Consider the following 8,364-nt stretch of genomic DNA (forward strand, 5'->3'; position numbering starts at 1 on the left):
TGGCTCAAATAATTGTAAACAAATCTGTTGTTACTGTTTTCCTGTTTGTGTGTGTGACCGACCTGAACATCTGGCAGCGCGTTTGCATTCGGTGGGGGAGGTTGTGTGACTCTTGTGCAATTGTGCGCTGTGCAGTGCGGGCAATCTCACACCCATCAACTGCAGAAGTGCTCCCCCAACCAAAACCACCCTCCTGTTCTCTGAATGTCTTGTTTCCCCTGAGAAGCAGTAACTTAGATCAATCACCGTGTGTCCTGTGGGTGGACTCGTTGCCTTTAAAAACAACAACAACACAAGTTTATTAATATTTAACTCATCTGTTTTAAGACCTTTCTATTTTATGATAATTGCAGATTTAAATGCAGGGGTAGGGGATCTCTGGGTGGCTCAGCGGTTTGGCGCCTGCCTTTGGCCCAGGGCGTGATCCTGGAGTCCCAGGATCGAGTCCCACGTCGGGCTCCCAGCATGGAGCCTGCTTCTCCCTCTTCCTGTGTCTGCCTCTCTCTCTCTCTATCATAAATAAGTAAATAATCTTTAAAAAATAAAAAATAATAAAAATAAATAAAAATAAATAAATAAATGCAGGGGTAAGAGGTAATAAACAGTCTGCGTACGCTTCACCTAGACTTCCCCAGCGTGACATCACGGTGGCACAGTAAAGATGCTGAGCTGGGTACAGTCCTTAACTCCATTCAGATTCGAGCAGTTTTACACCTGCTCCTTTGCCAGGGTGTGTGTGTGTGTGTGTGTGTGTGTGTGTAATTCTATGTGATTTTATCACTCACATGACTGTAGCCATGTAACATACTGACCGTTTCCAAGGCTCCCTCTTGTTACTCTTTCATAATCACACCCGCCTCCCTTGTACACTGGCCCCTGGTCAACCACCAATATGTTCTCCATTTCTGTAATTTCTTTTTCTTTTTTAAAATTTATTTATTTATTTATTTATTAGAGAGAGAGAGAGAGGCTGAGACACAGGCAGAGGGAGAAGCAGGCTCCATGCAAGGAGCCCGATGTGGGACTCGATCCCAGGACCCCGGGATTATGACCTCAGCTGAACTGATGCTCAACTGCTGAGCCCCCCAGGCACCCCTCCATTTCTGTAATTTCAACATTTCAACGGTGTTATACAAATGGAACCACGCTGTATATAACCTTTGGAGACCGGGTGTTTTTCAGTCAATGTCATTCCTGAGAGGTCATCCGGATTGTTATCATTAGTTGGTTCCTTTTTATTGCTAAGTAGCACCCGTCACGTGGATGCACCATGATTTGTCAACCATCCCTCACTGAGAAACATTTGGGCTGTCTCCCATTTGGGGCTCCTAAGGATAAGGTCGCTAAGAGCACTCATGTACAGGTGTTTGTGTAAACATAAATTTCCATCTCTCTGTAATAAATGCCCAAGAGCACGGTTGTTGAGTTGTATAGTAATTACATATTTAGTGTTAAAGAAACTACCAAACTGGGGATTCCTGGCTGGCTCAGTGGTTCAGCACCTGCCTTTGGCCCAGGGTGTAATCCTGGAGTCCCGGGATCAAGTCCAGTGTCGGGCTCCGAGCGTGAAGCCTGCTTCTCCCTCTGCCTCTCTCTCTCTCTCTCTCTCTCTCTCTCTCATGAATAGATAAATAAAATCTTAAAAAAAAAAAGAAAAGAAAAGAAAAGAAACTACCAAACTGTTTCCTGAAGGGACTGTATCACTTACATTCATACCAACGACATGAGTGATCCAGCTCTACACCCTTGCCAGCACTCGGGGACGTCACTATCTTCTACTTTAGCATTCTGAGAGGTGCGAAGTGATACCTCGTGCAGCTTTACTTGGCGTTTCCCTAAAGGCTGATGAATCTGAACACCTTTCCATGTGCCGATTCGCCATCTCTATATGCTCTTTGATTAAATGCCTGTTCATGTCTTTTGCCCATTTTCTAGTTGGAGTGTTTTTTGTTTTTTTCCTACTGAGTTTTGAGAATTCTTTACACATTCTAGATGTAAAGTCAAAATGTGGTCTCCTTGTCAGAGATGCAGTTTAAAGATATTTTCTCCCAATCTGTAGCGCAAGTTGCTTTTTCTCCCTCACACAATGCTTTTTGGACAAAATTGGAGCTTTTATTAGCAAGGAAGAAGAGAAAACTACCGTAAGGCTGGCAACCCCCAGTGTCTGCCACGTTTCACCCTCTGCGAGGGCCCGTGGTGCCATGTCCAGCACCTAAGACAGTGCCTGGTACTGACAAGGCACAACGCAAATGTCCGTCCAACGAATGTAATGACTTGCTTGAGGTCGTACAGCCGTCAAGACAAAATTAAAAAGAAAGGCTAATACTTTGGTTCCCTTTGAACATTTAGAAAATATGTCCTGAGTTTTTATTTAGAAGAGAGAGGAAGAACTTCGCCGGGGCAGAGCAGAGGAGGCGGACCTTCCATGTGGGGCCACACACTGACTGTAACTGTCCACAGTTCACCCCTGGGAGCTTTGTCTCCCTACAGGAGCCCCAGCGTTTCTTCCAACCACATCAGTATTCTTCAATGAGAAGTTTTCACGATACATTTTTTTCAAGGTACCGTCCTGCGGAGACTTTGAGCTACTTCAGTTCTCCTTACACCCATGTCCTGCCGACGCCCATCTCTTTTTCTTTAATTAAATTTTTTATTTTGGAAAAAAAAATTCAAGGATACAGAAATGGTGAGAAGATTATGATAAACTTTCTCACACACATCACCTAGATTTATCACCACCTCTCTTCCTGGGCCGCTGGCTGCTGTACGGGCCTCACCTCCTGGGATGCTCGCCGCTGGATGGGCTTCACCTCCTGGGACACTGGCCACCGCTCCAAGGCCACCAGGTAAGGTGCTGCCAGCTGCAGGACGCGTGCGGCCCAGCTGGGCTGCAAATGCGAGCTGGCCCGCGTGTCCCCTGAAGTCCTGTGTTGTCTCAGAATCGGCTCCCCCATGGCCCCCCTGCAGCGTCCGAGGCAGCGGGAGCTGGGGTGGCTTCTCAAGGGCCCGGACGCCAGGAGCGAGGCCGGAGCCCGACTTCCCTTACTCCAGCAGGACACAGGCTGCCCGGCGCGCGTGCAAGGAGCCGGCAGGCCGAGTGACTGGAGGCAGCGCTGCGAGCACGCAGAAACTCTGTGCTCGGGATGTTTCCCAGCAACGTGTGCGTGCCTGGTTCCTGTTTTCCAAAGGACCATGGTTGCCCCTCGGGCGACACGCCCCGTCCCCCTCTGCAAGCGCAGGTGCCGCTGGACTCCAGACGCGGCTCAGGAGCCGGAGCTTAACGTAGTCGGAGGCGACGAAACACCAGGACTTCTGCTGAGGAAAGGAAGCTTCCAGGCTCCTCCAGAAATCGGGGAGTGAGGTGGTGACATCTGGAGCCACTGCAGCCATTTCACCACCACGGCGGGGAGCCCAGTGCTGTGGGGTCGCCTGTGGGGACTCTGAGGGTGAAACCAAGAGGGAAAAGACGACGTAGAGGAAGCCTGTGTCCCTGGTGGTGGCCCTTAGCCTGTGGGGCAGCCTCTCCGGCTCCACAGGAACTTCCCCTAAAGCTGTTTTCTGTTCCGGGAGCCCATAAACCCCTTTGTAGGGTGAGCGACCTGTGCTTCTGTTTGTGGTAACTGCTGACTTGCATCAAAACATCTGACTGTGGGGAGAGGGGAGGGCGGGTGGGGGGCAGGGCGGGGCAGGGGGGCTGTGGGGAGGGCGGGGGTCAGGGGGGCTGTGGGGAGGGCTGCCACCTGGGGGGCAGCGCCGGGTGTCCACACCCCCAAGAACGCCGGCCGCCCCTGGTCCCCGAACCCGCAGACGTTTGGGGGGACGTTTGGGGCCACGGGGGTGGGGCGGGGGGCATGGCCCGCAGCCGGGGGGGGGGGTGTCAGGGAAGCAGGGGTAGGACCACAGGGCGCACTTCGGGTGCAGCCAGGAGCTGTAGGCAAACTGGGCTGTATCCTGTGAAGACAGCACCCAGCCCGGAGCAGCGACCCTTCTCTCAGGCCCCAGGACTGGCTCAGCTCAGGGCCTGTGCCCACCGTGGACGCTGCTCCCGAGGTTGACAGGGGCACGCCCAGGGCCCAGCTCTGCTCCCATGGACTCGTGCCCTCAGCTCTGCCTGCATCAAGGGCACCCCTGGCCCCCTGCACCCCGTGCACCCCCTGTGCCCTGCACCCCCCCCGGGGGCGTCTCTGTCTCCCTCCCCCTCATCTCTCTCTCTCTTTCTAGTAACTGAAAGCTTCAACTTGAGCCTTTCGGCTGGAGAGGACCTTCCTGGCTGCGGTTGGCAGCGGTGGCACGGGGACCCCGGGTCACAGCCCCCGCTATGGGCCGCGCCTCTGCTGGGAGAACGGGTGTGGGTGCGGCCGACCAGCAGGGTCAGGGACGAGGGACACGCGGGCCCCCAGCTGCATCCGGTCCCCCCCCCCCCCCGCCCTCGCTGCTCGGTGCCCAATATCCCCCAGCCTGGGCTCCCCACTGCCTCCTGAGTGAGGGTGGGGCGAGTTGGCTTCCACTGCGGGGCTGTGAGCATCTAGGGCTGACTCCACGGGCAACTGCACTTGGGACCCAAAATGGCCATTAAAAAAAAAAAAGATTTGATTTATTCATTTGAGAGCGAGAGCGAGAGAGAACGAGCAGGGGGAGGGGCAGAGGGAGAAGCAGGCTCCCCAGTGGGCAGGGACCCCCACGCAGGACTCGATCCCGGGGCCAACATCTTGACCGGAGCCCCCAGGCACTACCTTCTGCGGTGCCAGCAGTGAGGGGGAGGGCAGGCAGGCCAGAGAGGAGGCGGGGAGGGGCCACGGCACAGGGGAACAGGGGAGGCCACGGGGGAGGAGCGGTCCCATGGTCTGCACGGGGTGCGGGGGCTCCCGCGGGGGAGCTGCAGGCCTCTGCGGGGCCACCGGAGGCGGGGGTTTGAGTAAAGGATGGGCACGGGGAGCAGGAGCACGGGCTGGGGTCTCTGCGAGCCACTCCCAACACCCCCGCCCAGGCCAGCGGACAAGGGCAGTGGCTGCCGGGCGGGGGGGGGCGGTGGGCCCGGGATGCGGGGGGCTCAGTCCCTCGAGCGTGGACTCTGGGTTCCGGCTCAGGTCGTGATCCCCGGTCCTGGATCCAGCCCTGCATGGGGCTCCGTGCTCCGCGGGGAGCCTACCCCTCCCTCTCCTCCCCTCCGCCCCCCTCCATGCTCTGTCTCTGTTTCTAAAATAGAAAAATTACGCTGTGTCGGTCAGCAAGTCAGGGGGAACCAGGGCGACGGGGCCTCGGACAAGCAGCATGTGGGAGGGCCTGGGCTGGTGGTTGTGGCAGCCGGGGAAGGGGATAAGGGGGACAAGTGTCAGGTGCGGGGATTAAGGGGACGCAGGGATGGGGGCCGAGCTGAGGCCAGCAGCGTCCCCGGGGTGAGGAGTGAGGATAAGGACCCCGGGTTGCCCTTCCTCGGGTGCCCCGGGGCTGCAGGAGGCCGAGGGGGCCCGTCCCGGGCACATGGGCACACGGTGCCCCCCTCCCCTCCCGCCAGGCGCCCGCTGTACCGGCTCCACACTCGGGACAGACGCATCCCGGGGCCTCCCGGAGCAGCTCCCGCGGTGCCGCTGCGTCATCCCAGGGTGCTCGCAGGGCCAAGGGGTGCCCGGCAGGTGCGGGCATGGACTGCCACCTCCCCTCTGCCTCGGTCTCCCCCAGCAGGTGGAGGGGCGGCCCCTCCGCGGGTGCTGTGAACACAGAGCTCCAGCCCCGCAAACTGTCTTCGAGGCCCGGGGACACAGGGCAGGACCTGGCCACACCCCGGCTCTGCTGTCCGGGCCCCGTGACATCGTGCAAGCCCGACCCGTGTGTGTGACACGGGGGGGGGACGTGGGGCCTGCGTGTGCACCCGACGCCTTCACATGCACCACATGCCAGCCCACAGCCGGCTCCGAAGCCCGTTTCGGGGGCGCCCCTGCCCCGAGGCGTGAGCTCAGCCCCTCCAGAGCCTGCGCCTGGCCTCTCCGCCAGCAGGACAGCTCTGGGCCGTGGGGCTAAGGTTCCTTGGAAGCCGGCGCACTGTTTGGGGTGTCCCCGGGGCCCTCCCCGCCTGGCCCCTGGCCCCCAAGCCCGGGCTGTCCATGGGGCCCCAAGTGACCCTCGTCCCCCAGCCTGTCCGCCTGCGATCCTGCCCTCGCTGTCACAGCGCAGCGCCCCGGTCCTCCCGCAGCCTCCTGCCCCCATCCCAGGGCTGCAGAGCCTCCCCCTCCCGCGTCTGCAGCCAGGAGGCTCCCCCCCCACTTGGGGCACAGACACCCGACCACGTGACGCCCCTGGGGGTGGGCCCCGGGCCTGACGCACAGGCGGGGTCAGGGTCTCTGCCCAGCATCACTGCGGGGTAAATATTTGCTCGTGGGTGGCGAGGACAGTACTCAGGGCTCCTCAGTGACGCTGGACAAAGCCTGTTGTACGTCTCCCAGCTTTTCTGGATGCAACCGAGGATCGGATCCCGTGATGCAGCCCGGAGGCGGGCCTGCGCCCTGGGGTCCCGGGGCCGGGCTGCCGGGATGCGCCGGCTCATGGACGCAGGCCCACTCGGCTCAGTCCCAACCCAAACACTGTTATTCTGTAAAGTGGTTTTTTTCCTTGACATTTCATTTATTAGAGAGGGGGAGGGGGAGGGGGAGGGGGAGGGAGGGGGCAGGGGGAGGGACGGAGGGAGGAGGGACAGGGAGAGGGGGAGGGAGGGGAGATGGGGAGGAAAGGGGAGAGAGGGAGAGGAAGAGGGAGTGAGGGAGGAGGAGGGAGAGAGGGGGAGACGGGTTGGAAGGGGGAGAGAGGGAGGGGGGAGGGAGGGGGAGGGGGGAGGGAGGGGAGCGCTGAGTGCGGAGCCCACCTCAGGCCTGGATCCCAGGACCCCAGGGGACACCTGGATGCCTCACCGACTGAGCCGCCCTGGTGCCCCAGGGTCACGTTCTTAAAAAGCCGGAGGGGACCCCACAGGTCGCGTGGTGAGGCCTCGAGGGAGAGGCGGGGGACGCTTGGGCCTGCCGGAGCCCGGTGTGCAGGGGCAGGCGCAGGCTGGGGCTCGCAGCAGGTCGTGGGGACCCACCTGAGTTGACGCCAACACCCATCGCTCTGTGCATTGCGGCTTCGTGGCACGTGCAGCAGGCAAAGGGTCCCCTGTAAGTTCTGGGCACCGGGCCCTGCCCAGACGGCCCACTCTGCAGTCCGGGATGGGTCGGGGATGGGTCGGGGATGGGATGGGGACGGGACGGGATGGGAACAGGGATGGGGATGGGGATGGGACAGGACAAAGATGGGATGGGGATGGGGATGGGGACGGGATGGGGACGGGGACAGGACGGGGACAGGGATGGGGACGGGGACAGGACGGGGACGGGATGGGGATGGGGACAGGACGGGACAAAGACGAGACGGTATGGGGTCGGGACCCATCAGCTGCAGGTCTTGCGGGGCTTTGACAGAGGTGGTGAAGCTGGGGTCCAACCCTCCCGCCTGGGCCCTGAGAGCACACAAGAGGCAGCTCCGCTGGGGGCCGGGGGCAGCCCAGGGGACAGACTCTGTGACCCCGGCCCCGCTGCTGGTGTGCCCTATGACCCCACTCTGCACCCGCCGTGTCTGTGCGTTGGGGGCGTCCCTCGACCCCTCTCAACCGATGGAGTGCAAGGATCAGATGAGGTCGCCGAGCCCCTCCACCCCCCCGACGGTCCCTGGGGGGCCAGGCAGGCCAACCGCAGACGTGTTAGACAGCCTCGTGAGTCTGTGGCTCCGGGATGGGGCGGGGGGGTGGTGTGACCTTCCACGTCTGGCTGCGCAGGCGAGGAGCCCGGGAGCAGGCGCTGGGGGACGCGGAGCTAGTGCAGGGGCACAGCTGCTGGCACCGCGTCCACATGGGCCGGGTCCACGGAGCCCGGAGGCAGCCGCCCGGAGGCGAGCGCAGACAGCGGGGAGGCCCCAGGGTCCCTGACCTCCGCGTCAGGGAAGAAACAGGAAGGACGTGGACACGGCACCCACCCGAGGGGCACGGCCTCGTGCTCCGACGCCCTAGGTGGCTCTATCGCGGTGCGGCAGCGAGCACAGGCCACGGCCTCACCGACGTGTCGCCAGCGCGTGTCTGCTCCTGACCGTGGGGCACAGGCGAGCGCCGTCTCAGGAGGGCCGAGCCCCTCGGGTCCCCGGGACCATGCGTGCCCCCCACCCCACAGGCCCCAAGCGCAGCGGGGCCTCCGGCTGCACCCTGGCCGGGGCTGGGTGGGGGTCGCCCGCCACCGGGAGCGTCAGCCCCGCTCCTGGCGACTGTGGCAGTGAGATCAGCGTGGCCGAGCCACCTGCTCTCCGCAATGTACAGGAAAACCGTGTTTTTAAATAAAAGACCAGCAG

The sequence above is a fragment of the Canis lupus genome, chromosome 14, assembly GCF_048164855.1.
Source record: "Canis lupus baileyi chromosome 14, mCanLup2.hap1, whole genome shotgun sequence".
Taxonomy (NCBI): domain Eukaryota; kingdom Metazoa; phylum Chordata; class Mammalia; order Carnivora; family Canidae; genus Canis; species Canis lupus.